The sequence below is a fragment of the Montipora foliosa genome, chromosome 1 (genome assembly GCF_036669935.1).
Source record: "Montipora foliosa isolate CH-2021 chromosome 1, ASM3666993v2, whole genome shotgun sequence".
Lineage (NCBI taxonomy): Eukaryota > Metazoa > Cnidaria > Anthozoa > Scleractinia > Acroporidae > Montipora > Montipora foliosa.
The window spans coordinates 60,077,894-60,103,643 of NC_090869.1; the positions used below are offsets into that span (position 1 = coordinate 60,077,894).

General features: G+C 39.3%; 1 pseudogene; it reads right to left on the reverse strand.

Moving 5' to 3' along the window:
• LOC138003265 (uncharacterized) overlaps window positions 1-25,152 on the reverse strand; it is a 26,188-nt pseudogene extending 1,036 nt beyond the window's left edge.
• Between the last annotated feature and the right edge of the window lie 598 nt (window positions 25,153-25,750).

Here is a 25,750-nt window from a genome sequence, read left to right on the forward strand (position 1 = left end):
TTTTCTAACAAAAACATTAAAAACATTCAATACGGGAATGAAGTGGGTTTCTTCGGAAACTCAGTCAAAGAAGTTATTCGGTGTTACGCAACTCACTATCTATCTCCTACTAAAAGCCTGACTCGGAGTTTCCATTAATACAAGGAAAAATCAAGAACTGTTTTGTCAGCTTGGCTTGTTTTTCTTGTGTAATTTAAATTCGACAAACCAAGGAATCGTAAAAAAAAACTGCATTTATCCAAGTGACTAGCCTAGGTCATATTGCTTGGCAACCAACTGCTTGTCCGGCGGAGCCTATGTCCTCGTTTCCTCTTTCTTTCTTCAAATATTTCAGCTACGTTCGGCAACAGTTTGGCTTCATTTTATTTTTGCTGTCCACTCCTTCCGTGAGTTTTAATCCATTGCTCTCCTCAACTTCGGTATCTTCAATCCTTCTGAGCAATCTGTAGGAGAGATTTTGAACGAATGTTGTTACTCTTTTGATCCTCAGCGTTGAATGCTCTTGTTGTTTATATGAAACTAGAATTCAAAACGTGTGCGACAGCAGAATGAACACTCTCCATGAGAGATTCTGGGGAGATGGTTATTTTTTTAATGGTGTTTCGGGAATACTCCGGAGGCACTCCCGGGGATACCCCGACTGCTCTTTTGCAGGAGTCGAACCTACGACCTTCCGATAACTAGTTCGGACGCTTTATCACTGAGCTGTAGGAGACTCGTCAGTGGTGACTCGAGGATACTCGGAAAAAATCCGAGTGCTGCTTTACAGGAGTCGAACCTACGACCTTCCGATTACTAGTTCGGGCGCTTTATCACTGAGCTGTAGGAGACTCGTCAGTGGTGACTCGAGGATACTCGGAAAAAAATCCGAGTGCTGTTTTGCAGGAGTCGAACCTACGACCTTCCGATTACTAGTTCGGACGCTTTATCACTGAGCTGTAGGAGACTCGCCAGTGGTGACTCGAGGATACTCGGAAAAAATCCGAGTGCTGCTTTACAGGAGTCGAACCTACGACCTTCCGATTACTAGTTCGGACGCTTTATCACTGAGCTGTAGGAGACTCCTCCGTGGTGACTCGAGGATCCGAGTGCTCCTTTACAGGTGTCGACCTTCCGATTACTAGACCAGGTACTCTACCACTAAGCAATTGGGAGCAAGTCCAAAAAAACCAAGTTCAATCTCGTCCCCAGAGTCCGCTTTTCTTTTAGTCAGCACCGAGAACACGGACTCTGACCACTTCCAATTTATGCGCAGTCGTAGTGAACGTCCATTTTTGCAACAGTTGACAACCACTGTTGTTTCAAATTTCTGAGCATGCGTAGACGAGCTGTAAGTCCGTGATTTGCGGACTTCCTTCCATGGAAGTGGCCAGAGTCCGCGTTCTCGGTGCTGACCAAAAGAAAAGCAGACACTCTGCGGACTCTATTGTTGTTGGTCTCTAGGTTGGTTGAAAACTTCCTTTAGCAATCACGACGGCAACGGCAACGACAACGACAACGTCATTACAACATGCATGTTTGCGCTGTTGCAATCACTTCGCGACTACTGTAAGATGTGTAATGCGACAAAGGTGTGGCAGTTCCTCAAGAATGAAACTGGTATGAACGGCGCTTCATTTAGGGGGAGAAAATAAATTTTCCCTCAAGTGCTGACGTTCAACGTAAAAACCTCAAATTTGGTCATTTCAGATCGTTGTTTTTGCCGACGATGGCAAGAAATGGACAAAATTTAAAAAGTACGTGCAGAGCGTGCTATGCTATTGTTTTTGTTCACTAAATATGCAAATTTGTGACGTTCTCGTTGCCGCCGCTGTCGTTGTTGCTAAAACTCCCTAATACCACCTGGTGGAATACCCCGGCAGGTACAAAACAGAGGTCACAGGCCATTGTTTTACCAATACAGAAAGTATCCTAAACATTCATAAAAGCTAACGTTAGGCCTAAATAGGCCTAAACAAACGTTTTTAGGATTAAGGTTAGCTTTTATGAATGTTTAGGATACTTTATGTATTGGTAAAACAATGACCTGTGACCTGTGTTTTGTACCTGCCGGGGATTACCCCATGTTTCAGGGCTCGCAGAATGCAGGAATGCGGTGAAAGCAATCGCCTCCCACCAATATGGACAGGATTTAAATCATGCCCCAGTCGCTCAAAAACCGGACAACTTTAATCCGCTGCATACATCACTACCCAGAGCATAAAATATGGCACCACGTTAAACTTCGGTCAAATTTTCGTTACGCGCGTTTACGTAAATATGCTTAAATGTGCCAATTCACAAATCGTTTGCAGTAATTGAAACTGTCGGATAGTGACATATCCACCGAATAAAATTATCTGGTCTTTGAACAGCTGGTCCTGCTTGTTTTTATGAGTGCCTTGAGTTTGCGCTGGTGCTGGAGCCTGCTGCTAGGGGTTTTTGTCGTGTTCTCCCTTTTCCCCTTTCGCTAAAAATGAGCATGTAGGTCTCCACCTGTGAGGACCAACGCGGGAGAACCCACTGAGGTACAAATTCGTTTGTCTCCTGCAGCTTCAAGTGTTACGTTTGTCTAAAAACAGCCTTGACGTATAAAGTGATAATGGGAGTATTTTTTGGGGTGTTTCTTCACTTGTACGGGAAGTTATTTCCCCGTATAACTTCTGGTTGTCCCTGTCTCTCAACAAACAAGTGAGCTGCCCGCCCAAAATAAATTAACATTTCGTAAAAGAACTTTCAATCAGTTTTACTTCCATCCCCAGCTCGATGGCAGGCTTTCTGTTAATGTTCTTGTTTTCTTTAGTCACTTGGTTCTATAAAAAGACTGCGCCATACTCCTGCAAATAACACACCCAGCCCGTTACATTTTTATTTTACAATCATTCAGATATGCGATAACATAAGCAACCATTATCCATGCAGCAAAAAAAAAAAAAAAGCAAAAAAAACAGAAAAAAAAAAGCAACACAAAAAAAAAAAAAAAAAAAAAAACAACCCATCGCGCTTCTTTGCTTCGTGTAAGCTTTTCTTTTAGCCACTTTATATGAAAAGAAGGTTATCTAAAAACTCCCAGCCGTTACATTTTTTCTCACAATAAGCGACTACTTTTGCGTCCATCTCTGCAAGAAACGGGCTACTTGAATTAGTGTACGCTCTACAATGCCTACCTTGCTAATTTTTCTCCATTACTCCCTGCGCAATGACGGTCTTGCCTTCGTCGATATGCGATTGGCGTAAATCGGTCTTGTTACGCGCAAAGCATTATGGGAATGGGCTTTTAGCGTGCTCTCCTGTATAAAGAAAATAACTTTTCCAGCGTCAATTGCTAAGGGAAGGAGTGACTGGGACAAAATCTTGACAAAGCCCTTAAATAAGCCAATTTGTTTGACCTCGATTGCTTCTACCCAGTCTGCGCACATTCAAGGAATGACGTTTCACAAGTAACGTCATTACAGAAGTAGGTAAAGTAAGACACCATCGGCTTTGCGTGAAGTAAGACTTGGCGATGGGGCGGAACCTGAAAAAAAAAAGCGAGCATCAAAGTTATTTCCGCAATCCCTGGGTCTTCACGAAATTACGCTTCAAAAGATCTCGCCAGATCATTTGTGGCTATAAGCCAATCTGAGCATCACAGGGATGAACTCGGTTAACCGAGATACATGTTGTCCGTGAGAAAAGGGTATAATGCCGAGCTTCCAAAGAAATCTAACATCGAAAACGTCGGAGCCTCGTCTTTAAAATAAAAATTGAACTGATAAATACCTCTCTTGCCCAGCAGCTGTCCCCACAACTGAAGCGCGATAGTTTTACCGTCAACACAAAAATTGGTTTTCAATCTGGAAGTCCACACCTGAAATTTTACGACAATAAAAACGAATGATAATTGAAAACTGAGAGGAGTCAAATCACTAAATACCTTTTTATCAACCACGTGTACGCGGCGGTAATAACAGCATGATCCGCATCGTTTCTTTCCTAATCAATTCAGGGGACCCCAAATGGGTTGGGAAGCACGCATGGAACTGGAAAAAAAAGGAGCATAATTCATAGCAAGCTCCGAAGAGACGCACGATTAGTAAGATATCCATTATCTCTTCATCTCTGAGGTCAGAGCATCAAAAACAGGCTTTTAAAGAAGGCGGGCCGTGCTTTATTAAAAACGGCTCGCTAACATCTGCTAATTCCAGCGCCTGAATTTTCCGAAAGAGCAGATAAAACAGGCTCTAAAATAATCACGACACTGTAGCCGTACTCAGGGGACGTTTGCCACAAGAACCCAGTAGCATCGCCTTAGCTCCTACGCGTCTCGGCTCCTACACAGATCAGTGGCCAGAGTATCCGAAATAGTAACCGGAATAAGGTCGCTAGATTCGATGTGGACTACTGCAAAGCGCCACCCATGACTCTTTTTCCAAGTTTCGGTCAGTGTCATAACAGAAAACATTTGTACATACCAAGCGTTGGCGTTTCCAAGGCTTTATGAAATTTGTTCTGGCAGAGTCGCAAATAAAGCTGGATTTGCCAACTGCAGCATCTCCCGCTAAAACTAATTTGTACATGCGTTCAGGAACACTGGCTTCTGCAGAAGAAACCTGTAAAATAAAATAAATTGCCTGGTTAGTTCGCCTTAAAGTTTCCTTTTTAGGTACATAGCTTCAGCGAAAAAAAAGTAAAATCTGTGATGACCGCCGCGCATAGTCACTGGCATCACAAATGAAAAATGTAAAATGAGGCAGCACATTTAGGCGGGAAAAAAAAACTAGCAGCTAACATGGTGACGTTTTTCCACGAAGTTGGCTATATCACGTCATTGCAGAGAAATATACTGAAATGTAAAACGCACATGGAGGACGTACAAGCTATCCCTTTTCTTATCAAATAAGCACTTTCGGGACGTTTCTTCCTCTTACGATTGCAACCGCTAGGCCTCCTAATTACTAAGTAGTCTCACAACGCCGCGAAAATTCAACGGGTTCACAAACAAACACAGCATACTGTGGCGGGGGAAAAAACCTGGCAGCCGCGATGAACAACAGGGAATTTGGCGGGAATCAAAGGGAGGCCCAACGACGAAGTGGACCACAGTTGGCGGGAAAACAATTTAGGGCCGTCACTGAGATGGCGACAACGACCCGATTTGGTGGCAAAGCAAGTAAAAGGTGCGAACGATCCCTCGACGCAGTATTAGGCGGCCAGAAAATAGTTTAGAGCCTGTGACAAACATACCAGGAGAGCCAAAAGGCTTATGTAGCTAAAAACAAGTAAAATGCGTGATGGAAATGAGCATTATGTGGCAAAACTATGAGGCAATGTGGTGGTAAAATTGTTTGAGGATAGGAAAATTGGTTCTCACATTGAGTGGAGTATTGGTCGATGCCTCAGAAGTGGAGTCAGAGCCGACAGCCGCACCCCGCACTCCTGCGGGAGCTTCTGTGTCGGTGTCTGTTTCTTCTTCGGATTCACTGAGAGCTGATGCCATGGCAACCAACTCCGCCAGCTCCTCGTCTCCCACGTCATCTTCATCGATATCCTCGTCATCCTCTCAATCACACTTTTGAACTGGAAAAGCAACAAACAAGGAAAAACATTAGTAAATTCTAAGGAAACGACATCCTTTTATGCGTCAAAAATACTTAAGACCGTAACTCCTTTTGCAAATTCAAAAATGGACATTTATGAGCTGTTTAATTCAGCACCTCGTGAATATCTTTGGGAGGAAGGGCCAGAGCACTTGATACGTGGACGTGGTGGAGTATATTTAAATTGAGACCACCCGTCACGAGTTCTCTCAGCTGATTTGCCTCCAACCCTTAAAATAATTTCCGCACGGCATTTACATGCCAAACAAGTTAGTTTATTATTGATATTAAATGATTTATCTAGCTTTATTAGTAGTAGTATTAATAATTAGAAGAATATTATTATTATCATTATTATTGGTATTATTATTCAAATTATTAGTATCACAATTATTAATAATATCATGAATTTAATTAGTTCACCTGAGCTTCAAGTTCTGCGCTCAGCTGAGCATCAGGTTTGCCACTTTCTGATTCAGGGAGAGAGTCAGTCTGTTGGTGGAATTCACGAGGTTTTTATTAAATTTTATGATCAATGTGACTACATTATAAGAGAAAACGCACTGAAACTGCGGGTACTCTGGACTCGACTGGGTAAGTGAGTGTCCTATTACTATTTTAGGATATCATTTCACTGCATATTTTTTCCTAGTGATGATTTCAAATGATTAAATTTTTATTTATTATTTAAATTTAGCGTTCATATATAAGTTTTAGCTTGTTTGCTATGTTTTATTTCTGCGGATAGCTGTCTTAGATCACTTCAAGCGATAATTTAAAAGAGGGGTTGTTTTTTAAACCAGATTTGTTATGTTTAAGGAAGCTCTGTGCACATTTAAAAATTTAGCTTCTTTAACTTTTAAAATGTTTACCTTGACACGATTGCGTTTGATTACCAATGAATTAGTTCTCCTTAGCCCTGAAGTCAACGTATGATTAACAGGTATCAATCTGTTTTCCTCGTCTCTAAGTAACCTTTCCATGACAGCCTCTTCGTTAGGACTTGACTGCTGGTCGTTTTGAGCATGCGCAGGTTGTCTAATTAAACGATTCAAGAATTCAGGTCTCACTGTTTCTATTTCAGTCTTCAAATTCATGGGAGAATGCGAACTCGAGAGAAATTTCGTTCTATTGTCGTCTCTAATTTCCGCAACTTTCTCCTGACTTGATCTAAGCGCGTCGAGTTTTTCCGAAAGCTGCCAAAACCCGACACCTTTGCCAAAGTTGGGTCCCTGGTCGCTTTGCAAGCGCGACGTTGGTAGCGATCTAGTCCTTTGGCCAATAAAATCACCGCTCCTTCTCACTTGCTCCATGCTGTTCCATTTGCCTGCGCGCGCGATACTTGGCACGTTGATCGGTCGCCTTTGCTTCTTGTCTTGTTAAATAACTGTTCAAGACTTTTGTGTCTACAAGGCTTTCTTAAATTACTATTCCGATCGAACGGTGATTGCGCGGGTTGTGATTGTCTAGTTGAGTTTGTTTCAACATCTGCTTGCTCCGCTGCTGGTTGTGGGAGGTCTGGCTCGTGCTCAGTGTCACTTTCCCACATGACATCATTAGCGCGCTCCGGGAGGGTCACGTGACGTTTATTTGCAGTGGCCGACAGTTTGGAGAGTTTAGGAGCAGCTTCAAAATGGCGTGTATTTATCTGAATGGTTAATTCAAGAATTAGTTTTATAATGGACTTAATTTAAGAACTTTGGAATTTCAAGGTTTTATGGTTGGACTGCATTTTAGTTGTGTAATGGTGAAGTACTCACAAAAATTCAACCTTAACCACCTAAATTACTAATTTATGGTTTATAGTTAATTTTATTTTCTAAGCGATTAAAGTTAGCTAAAGGGAAAACTGAGTCATAAATTCAGAGAAAACGGAACAATAGTTTGGGTTTTTTAGCAAATCATTTTAACTTTATAACCTAGTCAGGAAAACAACGCGCTCAATTCATAGAAAAGAAATATCCAGTAAGTTTATTCTTGGAAGAGGGCAGCACTTCCTCCTGAAACCCTGTAAGATAATCTTGTCTTGAGGACTAGAAAAGCGGTCCTTTACGAAGGGCGAAAAATGTTCTTTTTAACATTCGTTACTATTTATTAACTTCTTAAGATTTGTTATGGAAGATTAGAATTCAGTTCTTATGAAGTTAGATTACCTATGCGTTGAATTTATAGCGAGCAAATTCACTTTAAATATATACCTTGGAGCACGGTATCCCTACTTCTGAAAATAGTTTATGATCACCTTGTTTTACAGAACAAGAATAAAGGTAGGTTACGAAGTAGGAGCTCTGGTCGTTTTTATTTACTTTTTCAAGGTGTTTTCACCAGATCAAAATGATGTTTTGGCAAGCACGTGTATAGATAAGAAATTGAATGTTTTTTGCGGTCTAAGTGAAAGTGATCGCCGCAGTTACTGGGTCCTTAAGAGAGGACTACGACGACGGCTACAAGAACGTTGTCAAAAACTATTATTTCGCGTTACTGTAATAATTTTGCGATTACTCCACGTCGCTCGGCTTGGAAAGTGTCACTACACATTCCAAGAATAAAATGACGAGAACGTTGTGGATGTTTTTGAGTCATCGTCATCGTCAGGTGCTCTCGTCCCGCTCCACATGACCTCAAATTTGATCATTTCACGTCGTTGTCAAGACGAGAACCGTAAAACGCACGTGCAGGGCGTGCAGACTATTGTTTTTGCTAATTACAACCTATTGTTTTTGTGGCGTTCACGTAGCCGTCTTCGTCGTCCTTGCTTAAGGTCCCTAATCGGCAAGAAACGGGAGCTGTTTCAAAAAAAGCTTAAAAAAACCCAGGCTTGAGGGGGACTCAGTCGAATCACCCCACATCTTTGCGGTTTATGCGCCAACGCTAAATGGTTAGCTTTCATAAATTGCTCTGGTGACACTCTCTTTTCACAGATTTATTTTTAAACTTATAAGTAAAACTTTAGTAAGATCGTTTGGCACTTTATTTACGATTCTAAGGCCCGTTTCAAACGTCGAACTTTTCATATGCCGAATCAAAGTTCTCGCGCCACTTTTTCAACCAACGAGAAGTGAAACCAAAAACCCATCGTCGCTCGCGCGTGCACATTTTCCCGCGCTTTGTGTCCACTACTTGTAATTACTTCGAGTTTTGATTGGTTTTACTGGATTGTCTCCGTCCTTCTTGATTGGCTAAAGTAATTACTTTGGTTTTGGTTTTACGACACTCACTTGAAAACCGCTCTATGAATGAAAAACTAATTTTCATAAGAAAAACTTCGCACTTAGCCTCGCTTTGAAGAGGAGGCAGACATGATCTCGGAAATGGCCTTTTACGATTGCCTTGGCTTGTGCAGAGAATATGCGATATTCCCAAGAACATCGATTTCGGATGTCCTTCATTGGATTATGGATCGGAGGACTAGGAATTGGAGCCCTCCTTAATCACAATTTCACAAATACAAGCAATACAGCTGCGTGTAGAATTACCGTCATCGTGGTTACATCTGATTCCGGATCGTAACCAGAAAGCTCATCAGCTTCCGCGCCATCGCCAACATCATCCTCAGACTTCGGGCCTTGAAAACTAACAAATTACAACAAGGTCATTTCATGATAAAGCAATTTCAGAATTGTTTTTTTTTTTCTGAGCTTCAGGAGTCGCCATCATCATCATCATCATCGAAAACGAATCAATTTCTTCATTAATTTACGGAGGGAAATCACCATCTGCCTCACTATAACTGCGAGAATGCAATATTCAGACAAGTTAGTCCTAGTAAAAAGAGGGACAGTCACTTGTCACATGAAGCTAATGTAATCGCTTAGCTCTCACTAGTCTCCTGTGGCTCAGTGGTAGAGCATCCGAACTGCTCATAGTAGGTTCGATTCCTGCAAAGGACCACTCGGATACTTTCCGAGTATCCTCGAGTCACCAACGACAAAAAAAAGGAAAATTCTTCATTCTTGGTGATTGGTATAAAAATCTCGCGCCAACTTCTCAGCCAATAGTGATATTTCTTGTTTACAAACATTGACGTAACATTTCTTTTGACATTCAAATTTGCCAACCACGGAACAAAAAAGTCATTGTTTCAACAGCCAATTAGGTTCTGGTAAGCATATTAATAACAATTGGTGACGTCACAAGAAACATCGCTATAAGAGGCAAATGAAAAAGCAAACCAATTATTGTGACCCACTCGCGTGTGCTTTCCCGCGCTTTGCGCCGACTGTGTGAATTTGACTGGCTAATTTAATTTTCTGCCTCTGTTACGACTAGGGTTTTCAGCATATTCTTTTGAAAACCGAGGACGTTACACACTTTCTAGATAGATCGGATGAGAAATTTAAACACAACAAACGCCTACAGAAAAAGTCACGTCTTTTATAATTTTGCATTGAAATTGGTAATGAATTGAAAGTTCATCAAACTTACTGATTTGGAGTAATGCTTCGACTTGATATGGAGCCATAATCACTATGGACACTGGGATTCCTCTGGCACTTTTCACCATTCTTTTTGGACTACAAAAGCAATAAATAACACAAGTTTTAAATTTCAAAAAAAAAACTTTATGAAACACTATTCAGTGACCTTTTTAGTATGAAAAATATTGTCTACAGCAAACAGAAATGTGAAAACGTTTCACCTTAGCCTTTAAGGACAGCGACCGTCTTCCAGTCAAAGCCTGCAATAAATTGAGAATTTTAAATAACCAACATAGTTGGCGGGAGTTAATCACGCGTGAGATTGTCTGAGTTGTAATTTTAGACCCGGCCCGTCAATTACGCTGGCTAGTTTTAAACATAGGGAGCCCACACAAACAGTGTGTCTGTTTGTATGTTCGAAATATAAAGAAATGTATGGGAAATATTGAAGAGTCCTAATACAGTAAACTTACATCGAGAAATGTCTATGATTTGGTGGGTTTTCCGTTGACTGTTAATACACGTCTCCTTCTAAGGACGTGTAGTAACAGTCAACGAAAAAACCCACCAAATCGCTCAAATTCACCATTTTCAGCCGCAGAAATGACAATACACAACAACTGAGGTTATTTTGAGCTTTAACATAGTCATTTCTCGATGTAAGTTTACTATATTAGAACTCTTCAATATTTCCCATACATTTCTTTATATTTCGAACATACAAACAGACACACTGTTTGTGTGGGCTCCCTATGGTTTATATATAATAATTAACATACTTATGTTTAGCGTGACGGTGAAAATTATCTAGGCACTATAGCTGGTTTGCACGTTATGTCATAGCCGCTATATTTGGATGACACAAACCATGAATCGTTCACTATCTTGTTATTCTCGTCTCTTGAGGTTGATTGCAAAGCACCCGTTTGTGCTATTTCTACATGCTACAGCACAGGACGGAGAACACACAGTCTTCATGATTATCTCTCTCAAATGAAATCAAATCCATAAATAGTTTTATCATGGCTGAAAGGAAAGAAAAAAGTCCGTTTTTGGGGCGTCATGTAACTCTCCCTTTTTCACGTGAAGAATGTTGCATAGCGAACCCTAATTAACGGGCAAATGTGAGACAGAAGACCCTTGGCATGTCCACCTTAGAGGCTGTGAAGACAAGACAGAGGAAGCACAAGAACCGAGGACCCTAAAAAGCACTAAGTTGTAACCAGCGTACTTTCTAGATCCTTCAAAGGACAAAACGAGCAAGAAACAAGAACAGAAACAGAAAGAAACAGAGAAAAGGACGAAAATGTAATTGGGAAAGTGAATAAAATATACCTCAAGCGCTGATCGAAGGTCATCATTGCTTTCACATAATCTCTTGTTGGTCTCTCTGTCAAGTTGAACAAAAAACACTCTAAAGTTGCTATTAAAATTTTTACGTGCCTATACAATTCGTAGAACTTATGTAAAATATGGTGCGTTTAATAAAGCAGTTTTCAATTGACTTTTCAATAGAGCAATTGCAATGACTTGCAGTCTTACACTCAGTGCCGGCTTAAAAGTACGAGAAAACATTCCCAGCCAATCAGGCACTTGATCGCACATGTTTTTCCCGCCATTAGCGGCGGCTGCATGGCCCTGTATATTCATGTTCTGCGATATGCATGATTGGCTCGTTTGATTCTTCTGAGAGTGTTGTGATTGGCCAATGTAATAAATTCTTGCACTCGATACTTTAAATGAAAACTCGCCTCTTCCTTGCTGAGCTCATCAATCATCTTCATGGCCTCCGTAAGGAGCAAATATTAACATAAACTTGACTTACTGCAAAAATATCCAGTTGTTTTGTGAATGTTTGTCGTTCTGACGATCTCATCGAGTTGTAAGCTTCGTCTTCATCGGCTAACTCGTGATGAAAATTCTGGAAAATATATTACACAGGAAAAGTTTCGAAAATTGGCTTCGAATCTTTGAGCTGTGAAATAATAGAGGATATTACACGGTGGCGAGAAGATATATGAATTTTATGTTCGAGTGGCAAGAACAAATCTCAGAGTGAGCGAAGCGAACGAATGAGATGATGCTGTTGCCACGAAACATACATATATTCGAGCAGTATCTTTTTATTATGGAGACTAAATATTGATAAATTCCGATTTTAGGTGTTGCCAAAGTAGTCAAGGTTTTACATAAGAGCTTTTATAAAAAAAAGGCGGAAGCAAAAAAGGCGGGAATCGTGACGTCATTGAACGATACGACACTCAAAGGTGGACATACGGAAAAATACGCCACTCGGGTTGTAGTGGCGTATGAACTACGAGTGGTTTCAGTTTAGTAAACAACTCTTCCTCCATATAATAATTTAAAGTATCTGCACTTTTACGGCCAAAAGGTTAATAAAAGAAAGTAAGCAAAAATACGGTTTGTAAATTGCATTTCGTTTTTACTTACTTATTTCATTTAGTTCTTTTACTTTGGTTTAAAAAAGGAAACAAAGTTTTTAAAATTCTCAAAATAACAAAATTTTTAGTTTTTAAACAACAAAATTAAGAGTAAGGAAGCCTTAATTTTTTTCGTGAAATTGAGTTTGTGAATTAAAATTATTTAGAATGAATGATTTATCGCCAATATTTTAAGTTTCATACCGTTTGCAATCCTGTGTTGGTATATGTACTGTCGGTGTCTGATGTCTCACTACCTACAACAAGCAGCGCAGTCTGTTTATGAGGTGTCGCAAGTCCTTTTGTCACATGCTTGCCTTCAACGTATAATCACCTCGCGTGTTATTATTCGAAGTACAGGTCACAGTTGGTGAAAAAGTCACTGATGGGTTTTTCTCTTCGCTCTGTTCTGCACCCCACCATCACTAAATCCCCCCCTTGTCTCTAGAACCACTCTTGGCGTCCTTCGGCTTGGGAACGGAATCAGAATCAACTTCTCGTACTATTAACCTCGTCTTTCCATGTTCTATATTCTTAATTTTCCGGGTTTTAGTTTCTTTCGCCATTTGAATTTTATCCTGTGCTCCATTTGGAACTTTGATGTTTCCTGGCGTGATCAGATTTTCTCTTAGAATAGTTTTCACTTTCCTCGCATCACGATTCCTCAAACCCAAGGGGGGGGGGCAAATCCTTCTTTTTCGACGTATACGTCCGCCTTTTTTATCGCAGAATTCTTCATTAAATTTTCCCATCCTTTGTTTACCTCGCTGCTTTCTTCTTTCTCCTTACCGCTTTTTCCTAGTTTGCCGAAATATTTCCCAAATTTCGCGCTAAGTGGAGTATCTATGACGAGCTGCTTCTATTCCTTATCAGTTTGTCACTGTCTGTTGTGCTGATGTTTGGTGTTTGTCGTCCAGACTGTCATGCCTTTTTTTTTTGGTTTTTTCTTGTTCCGATTTTTGTGTTACTGTGCGGTTGTGTTTTTTATTTGTGTTTTCTTTTGGCGAGTACTGTGGCGTGGTGTGGTGGGTAGTGTCTGTCGCCTGTAATACGTCTGTCCTGCTTTAAAAATCAAATTATCTTTGTTTTAGATTGTTGTAAACAGAGTTTAATTTATGGGTTTTTACTAAAGAGTTAAGAGGTCTCCGTTAGTTTTTTAACATCGTTACTAATGACTGTTCCAGACATATGTTGGGGTGCTTCCACTTCATCTTTTCCTCTTTTTCGAAGTAAGATGTAAATTTGATCTACAAACAAGAAATGGTTTCCGTTGTCCAAACCCCAGGGTGGGACACGTCAACGTTTACGACAACAATCTTCACAGCAGAGTCTGATATAGAAAGCGCATCATTCAGGTAATGTTGCCCATTTCCGAGGACATACAACTTGGAAGAGGGATGTGATCAGTTGTGCATTTTTACGCATTTGAATGGTTTATCACCAAGAGGCCGCTTTGAAACCCGAGGCAAACTGTATTTCAAACCACGTGCTACAATGGAGCATGCATGCACTGAAAGCGAAGCCACGGAAATTACTGTTACGAATATTTTCAAACTATTACTCCTTCTCATAACCGATTTGCGCTCACTTTTTATGGCGAATGTCTTCACGTTGGAAACATTTAATAAATCAGCACTTGGACCTTGACATTTCACGGTGATAAAAAAATGGCAAGCCTATACGCGCCAGCAATTTTTACTCAGCGACCTCCCCCCTGACCCCGAAACAATACAATGGGAAGATACCATTTGCAACGCCAGAATGTGTGGAGTGTGACTTTTTAAAATGTTTAGCCACTACGCCTCATTTAAAATTGAGCCTACCATAGTACAATAACCCAACAAAACAGGCTCATCTCTAAGAGGAGCTTGTCGTCAGAAGCAATGGGATCATCAACTTCGCATGTCGGTCTTGCCGGGGGTATCAAATGATGAATCTGGACCCACTTCCGGGCCGTTAAGTTATGCCTGTCATTTTGTTGTTATAGTCTAGCTCTCCCTCTCCCTGCCTGTTCTTGTTGTTCTGCTACTTCTTCCTGGTGGGTGGTGGGTGAGGTTTTGTCCTTTGGTAAGTGTTTCTCAAGCAATGAGACCACATTCTCCAAACCCAGTTAAGGACCTCCACAGACGAGAGCAAGTTGTTATGACCGATAACTTTCTAGTTTGTCGATAACAAACAAACTCTAGCGATGAACAAAACATTGAGTTGGGGTTAATCCAGATACTTATCGATCACAAATGGCAAAAAACTCAAGTTCTCAACGACAAAGTTTGTCATCGATCACTTAAAGTAGTTTTTCTTACAGTTAATTTATGTCCAAAAATGCAAGGACAGGTACTTGTAAAAAGAAGAGAACATCTAAATTTGGAAAACAGTGCTTCATTGGGGGTGTCAAGGACATTTCAAGCCATTTTGAAAGGACAAAATGAAAGTAAAAGACCACAGAAGCACGAGTGCTTTTATTGTTTTGATAGGTCACTAGATATGTTGCAGTTCATATTTTGACCTCTGGTTATTTTTTATTTTTTGAACCAGTACAGAATTTTTGAACCAGTCCAATTTTTTTAATAACCACCCATTTCGACGTAAGGGTGGGGTTATAGAACGGAAAAAACAAGGAAAAAAAGAAAGGACATACCCGTTCATTTGAGACCCCCAAAAAGTAGCACCCATTCCACATGTTTAGTGCTGCTTTTTTTACCCAAGAAGGCATACTGTAGCCGTATTAATTTTTTTATGTTATCCGACATTTAAGTGAAATTAATACATTTTTATCTTCTCAATTCTATTTTAGTGCATTGAGAATTTTAAGATTCACCATTTAGTTAAAATATTTAAGTTTTTTTCTTGTTTTAAGTTGTCTGATAGTTTTTGTTGAGATAATTTTATGAAAGCCATGGTTTCAATTTCAACCATCATAAAATTAAAACTTCAACATGTATAAGTTTCATCAGTGGAAATGCAAATTTAATGATCATAAGTACTCTTATCCTTTAAAAAAACGAAGACGCACTATAAAAAGGGTCAAGACAAACAGAAACAACCAAAAGGCACCCCTAAAAGATCTTATTCGACAAATGAAAGGAAAAATGCAGATTTTTACCTCTTCTTGAAAACAGATTTTCCTACCAGCCAATTCAAAAGCGTGCGTCTCGAACAATACATAAGCCAAATCCCAATTCGTGTGATGTCACACCCGTGTTTGACCAATTACTGACTTGAGTTGTGGAGTGCCGCGTACCATCGTAATTAATTTTATAAAAATACCAATTACATACTTAATTGACCACTCCCCATAGGAGGCTTTTCAGGGCCAGTGGGACACAGTCAATGAAAACACAGACACACCAACAAACACAACCAATAAGTGTTGAGAATCCCAACTGCCTAGAGGGCAAACAGTTGGGGCTACGTACATTTACAAGAGCAGGCAAGAACGTGTCAGACTAGGACTGCCAGGAACAAATTCAACGAGTGTTCAGAATGAGTCCTGAACCCGCGAACTCGGGATCTCAAGGCAAGCATCTTAACCACCGGGCCACACTGCCACATGAATAGTTCTAAGCCCTAAAGAGGTTTCCAACACTAGAACAGGGATTGGGGTTTAAAATAAAAGTTGCACGAAAAGATAACAGTCATGTACCTCTCATAACATATTTCGAACATCTTGCCACAAGGGGCCTTTTTTATTGCACCAATTCCCACAGAGCTCTGAATGCAACCATGACGGATTGACAAATCATCCGTACGTGCCTTAGGTACCACTCTTTATAGTGCGTCTTCCTAAAGTTCCAGATGCGACTCCATTTCTCCTTATCGTTTTTAACTTACCGAGGAGCTGGTGAACCTGCATAAGCTCTGTCATCAGCGAGTTTTCATTTACAATGCTCTCATCGTCGACCTCACAGCTCTGTTGAGATGGGAGCAGAGATCCTCTTCGTGAATTTGCAGCACTGAGTGGTGCAGACACTGGAACATTCTTGATGGTGTTGTTTGGCCTGATCTTCCATCCACACTATCGGCAAGGCTTCACCAAGCCCTGGAGAGTACTGCTTCAGTAATAAAAACAAAAAAAGGAAAATATTAGGTCCACTAAACTTGTGAATCCCTAAATGCAAATTGGTCAGTTGAGTCAAGAGCCTGTTGTTGCTGGGCTTTATTAAAAACGGCTGTCACTGTGTTTAAAAAATACCTATTCACAGGTGATTTGGTATTCCTTGTAAAAGTTGATGTGGGTGAGTAGAGTGTTGATATTGAATGCCTCTTGTTAGGTGATGGGCTTCGCCTGTCTTGAACTCTCCTAGCCTAAAGAAGATACGCATGGTTGTCACAATTAATTATGCAGTGGTGATACCTTCTTTTCAATCATGGCAAAGGACATCAAAACTGTGTAACCTTAAGACACATACCTCTAAGGCTGAGCGCAAGTCATCATTTGTGTCATGAAGTGTTTTGTTTGCTTCGCTGAAAATTTAAATATGAAAATTAAGATACTAATCTTCTTATTATTATTTCAATTTCAAGTCTACTTGCTCAAATTTGTTACATTTCGCATTGGGAGATCTGCAACAAACAAAGTACACGTAATCTAATTAAGTCTGCTTACTGGAGTAACTGGAGCTGTCTTGTCAAGCTTTTGTTCTTGGACACATTCCACAACAGTTCTTTTCTCACTGTAAAGAAAGGAATAGTTTAACTACCCTTAATATACTGTATCTGCCCTTTTGATGAAGTTAAATGCAGTTTAACTGAGTTAACAACTAGGAGCAACTCAGCAGTCAATATTATTGTTGTCAGTGGTTTTGTTATATTTGCGCATGCATTGGATTCCTCTTGCCTTTGCATTGTACAGCTTATTCATCGGTGTGGTGGGAACAAGGAGCAATTTGTGTGTTAAGTGGTTTTTTCCCTCCCTTCCCCCTCTACTTTCCACTGTTTATCAGACTGAGTGTGATGGGTGCCTGTCTTCTTGTCTGTCTTGTTGGAGAGAAGAGCAAGGAGGCACATTGTGATGACTTACTGAATTCAGTGTGGATATAATTAATTACTGGTACTTGCATTTATGGACATAATATCAGTACCAGTCGCATCCAAAAAATGTGGCTAACTAGAAGCAGGGCAAAATTGGATAAACATCACAGAGCAATAGACCTTTCCATGGTAATGACGCCATCTCCGCTGGGGATTTTGGCAGACTTGGAAAACGCTGTAACGGCGCTACAAAGAGGCGGATTTCCACAGTGAAAGTGTCTTTTAAAGACATTTATACTGAGATTATTTTGCTGAAATATTTTAAAGAAACAGATTCAGGCTACAACAACCATAAATGAATTTTAAATATTTCATACAAAGCCTTCTAAAATCATGCTGCACATTGCCCATGACATTAGAAGCCACATGGGAAGATTTATGATTTGAGTTTACAGACGTCGTACCTTCCTTAACGGCCTTATTTTCTGTTGAATGAATGACTTCGATAAAACTATTTAAAGTTGTGGCAAAAGTTGGAAATCCATCTTTTTTTTGTGGCGGTTTAACAGTGGTTCAAAGTTGGTCAAAAACCGTGGAAAGGTCCATGAAAAATACCTATTAACAATAATATGGTTCACCAGTGAAAGGGAGAGGTGATCCTTGCACCTACTGTATCTGAATAATTGAAGAAATTTTCTCTAATAGACACTAGAAAACTTCAGGTGGCTTCAACACAATCCCATGATCTGTGCAATGGCAGCCATTACACTGTTCTTACTACAAACTGAGCTACATTTATAACCACAGCCAGATGGAATAAGCTGGGAGTCGATTTTGCTGAGGGAGGAAAACCGGAGTCCCTGGAGAAAAACCCTCAGAGAAAGATTGAGATTGACTGAAACTGGGTCCGCAGAGGTGGGGAGCACAAGTGTTACCACAGGGCCATCCTTAAATTACTGCTAGTTCTGCCACGTTTACATGGCTTTCACAGCACAGCTGTTGTACAGTTGCGCTGTACAACAAAAACACTCGCAAGAAAGTACTAACAACAGCAGGATTTCAAGATTTTTCTCAAAATTTCCTTCTGCCACTTTTCTTGACTTACCGGTACACTGCAATCTTCAGTTGAGACAGGATATAGCGATGAGTTGAACCAAATTCCTCTATTTGAGATGTGTCTTATAAACAAGTATTTCAATGAGATCTTTAGTTTGTGACATATATGCTATCAATTTTGAAAGCTAAAGGCCGGCCGGTGCATCTTATACATGAAAGCGAGTGCGCCTAATTGTATCTGAAAAACTATGGTACTACATGTATGTGCATCACAGTGGGTCTACTTACGCTTCAAGCTGAGCTTCTTGCTCTTCATAGTCATTCCTCAATTGTGCCAGTTCACTTCTCAGCACAGCAAGATTGGTTTGTGCATCTGTCAACTGGCTTCGTAGAAATCTTATCTCCTAAAGATAAAGGAAATGGATTGAATAAACACACTTGAAATCACTCCAAAATCAATGTATAGTCCAGTTTTGAAACGTTCTGGCAACTCAACTTTTTTTTTGCCCTCACTCTATTCTTGCGTGGCCAGAAAAATCAATTTGCTTCTTGCTCGCTGGAAACGCTTGCTACATAGGCTAGGGATGCTCCCGTCAATAGAATTTCAAAGGGGACTATTCAACCACAATGTCTAAATTATGAACAACAATACTATCATCATAAGGATTATTATTTATGGGTATTTATCTTTTGAAAGATACCTGAACTTTTTCGTCCACCTCTTCTTTAATCTTTTGCTCTTCCGGTTCCTTTCTTTTCAATCTTCCCTCAAGCTGTCAATTGAAAATATTTGAAAATGTTGTCTGTTACATGTATTTGTTCATATGTTCTTGACATAATATTTCCACTGAGATTCTGCCACAGCACAATTTCTTTGGGTCTATTTGCTGTTCACATTATTTTTTAAAGGGGCTATGTCACCCAAAATGCCCAAATAAAGTAAAGTCAAATTTCATGACACCCAAAATGCCCAAAAAGTAGAATGAAACATTGTCAGTAATAACCACTTAAAACTGCTGTGATGAACAACATAAAAGAAATACAGCAAAAGTAAAGAGAAGAATGGATAGACACAAATGGACACAAATGGACAAGATTGAAATGGATCGATTGCAGTTCAACGGAGCAGGGATGGCCTAGTGGTTATAGCACTCGCCAGTCCCACTATTAACCCTTTCAGCCCCGATAGTGCCAAATGGCACTTATAGATTTTACTCTGTCTAACGCCAGACGATTTTACTCGTCAATGGGGAACCCCTCGGGGCTTAAAGGATTAAGCTAACAGCGTGAAAAAACTATGTCCCCGTTTAAATGAGGCCCGGCTTTGATTCCGGACTAGTGGGGCCACATGCGGGTTAAGTTTGTTGTGGTTCTTTACTTTGATCCTTTTCTATTTAATAGGCAACTTCACATCAACATATACACACCTTCTGTACTCTTGCATTTAAATTTTGGATCTCTTTATTTTTATTCTCCAGTTGCCAAACAAGGTCTACATTTGACCTTTCTTGTTTACTCTTCTCCTGGAAAAAAAGCAATTGAAAACAAAACACTGAACCAACATTGTATAATTATAACAATAATAATATTATTATAATTATTATAATTTTGAGAGGACTAAAATCAAAAATAATAATAATTATTATTAGATCCTCACAGCTTATTGGTAGTACGTAAGCTGCCAAAAGCTCAATGACTTAATGATGCAAGGAAAGTCAAGTGAAGATGGAGAGATATTCACTGGTCTGGGGCTGGTTGCTTGAAGCCTGGTTGGTGCTTACTGTTGGTTAAGAGTTATCATTAAACCTATAGGTTTCAATGGGTGGACCGTGGTATTTAACGCTGATCATCACTTAAACCATGCTTCGAGCAACCAGGGCCATGACTTTAGCAGCTGTAATCTTGGCAACAAGTCCATTCACAATGAGTCAGTTCACTCATGTAGTTCGCTCAATGTCTTGTTGTTTCAGCGACACAATTTCACCGTTTGGTTAAGGGTACGTTTTACAATTTGGTTTGGTTAAGTTTGGCTGGGTTTCTGTTTCATTATTAATAGTAAGATTAACTTCTTACATTATCACAGGTTATAGGGATAAGGTTTGATTAGAGCTAAAACCAGAGGTTAATAGACCTAATCGGCTAACTCAATGTTGTACCCAACTCAAATCTCCCGGGAATAAGATTCTTTGTGTATTGTATTTGCATGATAATGTAGTATTCATATTTAAATGATATGGAAATACCTGGAACAAAACGTTTTATTCCCAAAGGGTTTGAATTGGGTACAACATTGAGTTAGCCGATTAGGTCTATTTGAAGACTTGACAAATAAATTAATCCGTCATTGAAACAGCACTGGCCAACAGTAATTGGCATACACAGTTGAACAACACACTAGCATGCAGGAGGTTGTGGATACAATCTCTGGCCTGGCCACCACTAAGGGTCTTAAGATAACTAACAAGAAAAGGCTCTTCTTGTAATTACATCTGTAAATGATTTAGTAAGACTCTCTGGCCTACTCAGATAAGAAGACAAATGATAATAAATCCTAAACGTACCTCCTTCCTTACGCGGGCTTCAAGTCTCTGCATCTGTTGTTCCAACTCATTATCCAGTTGGTCCATATGTTCGGTGTGCTTTTCACATGTCCTGGACAGCAAAACAGAAATAAAAGATTATTAATGATTACTAATATAATAATTGCTATCATTATCATCATCATCGTCCCTGCTGTCATCATCATACAGGGCAAATCCACACATTCATTTTCAGCATAATTATACACAAGCATATATATGACAAATTAAAGTAATTTGGTATCATGGTTGTCTAAAAACAAAGGTGTTTTGAGTGAAAGTCAATTATAATAACTCAACCATTTACTCTAGACTTTTAATCTGCCTTCAGTGATGCTACCACATTTCTTAACTGCTCTTTACTCTTTTAGACTGAACTAAACTTCTATTCAGTAAACAGAAAAATACACTTTGGAGTGCCCTCCATTACTCAGAAAAGTAATTCCTCAATATCCTTATTACCTTTATTATTAAAGCAACTCTAAAATACAAGGGTCGATAATGTCATATTTTATGAGCAGTTTACAAACCTTTTAAGGGCATCTTCCAATCTCTGATTTTCAGATGAATAATGTTTGACATCTCGAATGACACTGAATAGAAAGCCCTCCAGTAATGCCAAAACTTGCGGTGAGTCACCTGAGTTGTGTAAATAGTGGAACAAATCTGATATATACTCTTGGCTGGAACAAAAAGAAAAAAACAATAATTTGGCAAAGTCGAGGCCATCACACAAGCTTGGACAATTTGCCAAAACTCTATTCAGTGCTAACAACTTTGCTTCATGCATTTGAAAAACTAAGCATTAAATAATGTATTTTATACTTTTTCAGAGTACAATTGCAAACGCCATTTCTTATTAGGTCTAAAAAATAACGAAGAGGAGTTGGGTGTTTTAAAAATAATGGTAAGTCTGTGTCACAGATCTTGGAACACCATCCTAACATCAATGGAATGAGTGAAGACTTATCCAGGCTTATTGCATAGAAGAGAGTTTTTTTTAAATTTTCATGAATGAGAGTTGTCTTGTTAACTTGGGAGAAATAATTTTATTTTGTCTGCAAATTTTACAAAACAAAATGAAAGCAAGAGGACAGGATTTTTTTTTCACAAGACAAAGGTGAAGAGTACCTGTAAGTAAATAATGTAATGAATAAAAACCCCCATGAATTTGCTTATGCAATTTTGAGAACAGTTACTTCCAAACCATCACTCAAGCCAATAAATCACAAAATGCATACATACGATGTCCTACACTTATTGAATCTTATAAAATTATCACATAATTGACAAACATTATTTCTTGACTTCATAACAATGGCTCAGTGAGACCATTGTTGATATTGTGTGTTTTAAAACTTTTTACCATATCATTGAAATCCAGCAAGAGACTTTTATACCATTTACAGCTTCAAAATGGCTTTAAACCATTTATTAATGAATCTTAATAAAATTGTTAAATAATTGGCAAACATTAGGTGTTCATTTTGAAGAAAATAAGTGCGCATTATACACGGGTAAATACGGTATTTCTTGACTCCATAACAATGGCTGAACTTATTGTAATGACGTCTGTCTTAAATTAGTTTTAACTTCTTACAATAAACATTAAGTTTTATTTTATCACAGTCTTTTTATAATAAAAATGTTTGTAGACCTTAGCAATGAGATGAGTACCATAGGGGAAGAAGGAAGATTAATACATTAATTCCTGGCTCAGCACACCCATCTATCAATCTATTGTTTTAACTCGTGGAAAATTAGCAGTTCCATGAAGACTGAATCATAACCGTCTCTTTATGGATTCCACCGGTAGTTCGTCCTTGTCAATACTGTGCAACTTTGAAATTTGTTGAAATAGTGGGACTGGCAGGTTATTATGGCCTTTTGAGGTGCGAAGCGGGAATAATAACACAGTTTTCCTGCTTGATCATTTGGCTGACGGATCAGAAGTGCTACATATCGGGCTGATCTCCGGTGTAATAATAGCCACAGCTGAGGTCATAAGTCACTTACTGTAAATATAAATCGCTGTCCCGGTAGTTCCTTGGTTCCCTGGTTATTTTAGTTTTCTGGTTGTTGTAGTTCTCATGGTTCTCGTGGCTCTTGGTCGTGGTTCTCTGGTTCTTGTAGTTCTGGGGCCAGTTGTTTAAAAGCCGATTAACGCTAATCTCAAGTTAAAAATTAACAAAGGAGTTTTATGCTGTTCAAGGCTGATAATCGGTAGAACTTTACATTTTGAAGAAGTCAATCTTGAAAAACAAAAATAAGCAAAGGAAACTTTCACCAAAACGTTGAAAGCGTGAAACAAAAGTTTACGCTAATCCTGGATTAAGCTAATCGGCTTTCGAACAACCGGGCCCTGGTGGTTCTCTGGTTCTCTGGAATCACAAGAACCGCGAGAACCACAAGAACTAGAGAACTACAATAACCAGAGAACTAAAATAACCAGAGAACCACAAGACAGCGATTTATATTTACAGTTTAAGCGACTTATGACGTCAGCTGTGGCTATTACACTGGAGATCAGCCACATACCGTTTCTGAAGATTTTTGATGAAGATAATGATATGATTCCCAATATAAAAAGAAAAAAATAGATCTGAAAAGTTTTAATTTTAAACACTGATAACGATACGCCTCTTAATAGTATCCATGAATGTTCGTCTATCGTGATTTAGCCGGTCAAGCTATAAAGAGCTAAAAACAACTTTCATGCATGCCTTCTCTTTAAGGGCTCGTTTCATTGGGCCCTGAATAAACTCTTATTAATAAGACAAAAAAAGAATTGGAATCTCGTAAATAGAAGGTTTGATTGGTTGAGTCTCACATCGTAAGTACATTAATAATTGAACTAATATGGTACGACGACCCCAATAGTATGCAAATCGCCATATTTGAATCGCAACTAGACAATAGGTAAGTTATGAAACACGGACGCGACAGAAAAAAACATATAAAAATTGATTTACATGAAACGTGATTACCTGGGACGTGTTTATGTTTACCTCTGGATGTCAACTAAGATATCACTGACATCGTACAAGTGACTTTTACACCATTTTCGGCTCTGTAACAAACACAGGGCTCCTCTCGCTCTTTGGTGCATAATTTTCTATAGAACCCAATCCTCTCACTAAGGCATCTCGAACACCCGGCAAAAAATGCAAAGACGCGCGCTTTCGAAAAGCGCTATACATCCGAGCTACAAAACTTTGTTCATGAACAAAACGCTCAATTTCCCACTAACTTCCAAATATACGCTCTGTCTTGGTTGTAATCGATAAATAATAAAGTGGAATCAGTTCATACCAAACGCATTCCTGCCACGGCATTGTCGATCGTTGAGGCATGAATATTCGTAAAAATACTTAAGTCTGCATCACTTCAACATCAAATCGATTTTAGAGCTGTTCATTGAGATACTTTGGCAATCAAAACAAAAGTAAATGGTATCATTTCCGAAACCAGGAAGTAAGGAATTAAATCAAATGATCAAGCAAATTGGTTTAACATTTAACTGATTTTGATTTTTTACGTTGCTGTTAAAGTTCCATAGAATTAGATATTTTGCTTTAATTGTGTAATATTTACCGTACACACAAGGCTAGAAGGTTTTAATGAAAAAGTAGCAAATTATACCCACCCTGATAATAAACCGCGCAGCTCAACTTCTTCGAGGAGCTTTTCAAACTTTCTCGTCTCTTTTATCTCCCCGTTTGCGGTAGGCTCAACATCCATGTGAAACAAACTACACACGCTTTGAAAGCCCTTGGAAAAGTCATCCAGACTTATTTTGTTATCTCCGTCAACATCAAGTTCAGCAAACAATTGGTTTAATTGCTCCTCTGATAAATTCAATTCCGAACAGCAGCAAGCCAGTTCTTTTCTATCAATAAAACCATTTTCGTTCAAATCCCACGCTCGAAAGATGCCTTTGACATCGTCCTCTGTATAACTTTGTTCGAACTCCATTCCAAGTTACTCCATCGTTTACAAGCGAAAAAAATTAGCAGCTAAATAAAGTTTGTGCGAACTGTAACCCAAAGAAATATTGACGCATTGGGAGCAATATTCTCAAGAAAGATACCTATCGTTTTGCATAAGAATACGGAAAGCCACAGGTCACTTGCGGTAAACAATATAACGGTGATTGTATTGTTTAATATTGTTTTGCATCACATGTAGCTTCTTTCAAAGAGCAGTAGCCTTTAAGTCTTGTTTCTGTGGCAATGCGGCCTACGCAGTCGAATGTGGGTCGGCCACACAAAGGAATGGTTTTTCAGGAATGTGAAAATTGTCGTAAAAAGTCGTTCTGCACCTACGCCACTTTAAAGGAACCTAAAAAAAACCTTGACAGCTACGACGACGAAAACGTCCTTTCAAACTATTAGTTTGAGCTATCCTAAGTGTTTCACGACGTTTCCACCTTGTTTAGGTTGTAGAATATGAGGGAAGTAAGCTATAAAGATTGGTAGGTACGCATTTGAAGCAAAGAGAGAGAAGGAAAGATTCTCTGTTGCTTGTCCATGTTGTCGAAATCTGAAAATTGGTCATTTTACGTAGTTGTTTTGACGAGGACGGGAGAGAAATGAACAAAAATGCGTGCCGCACGTGCAGCACGATCATTTTTTTCTCTTTTAACCAATAATATTACTGCATTTTGGCGTTGTCCTTGCCGTCGTCGTTTTTTTTTTTAGCGGGGAGCTTAAAGCAGCGACAGCGAC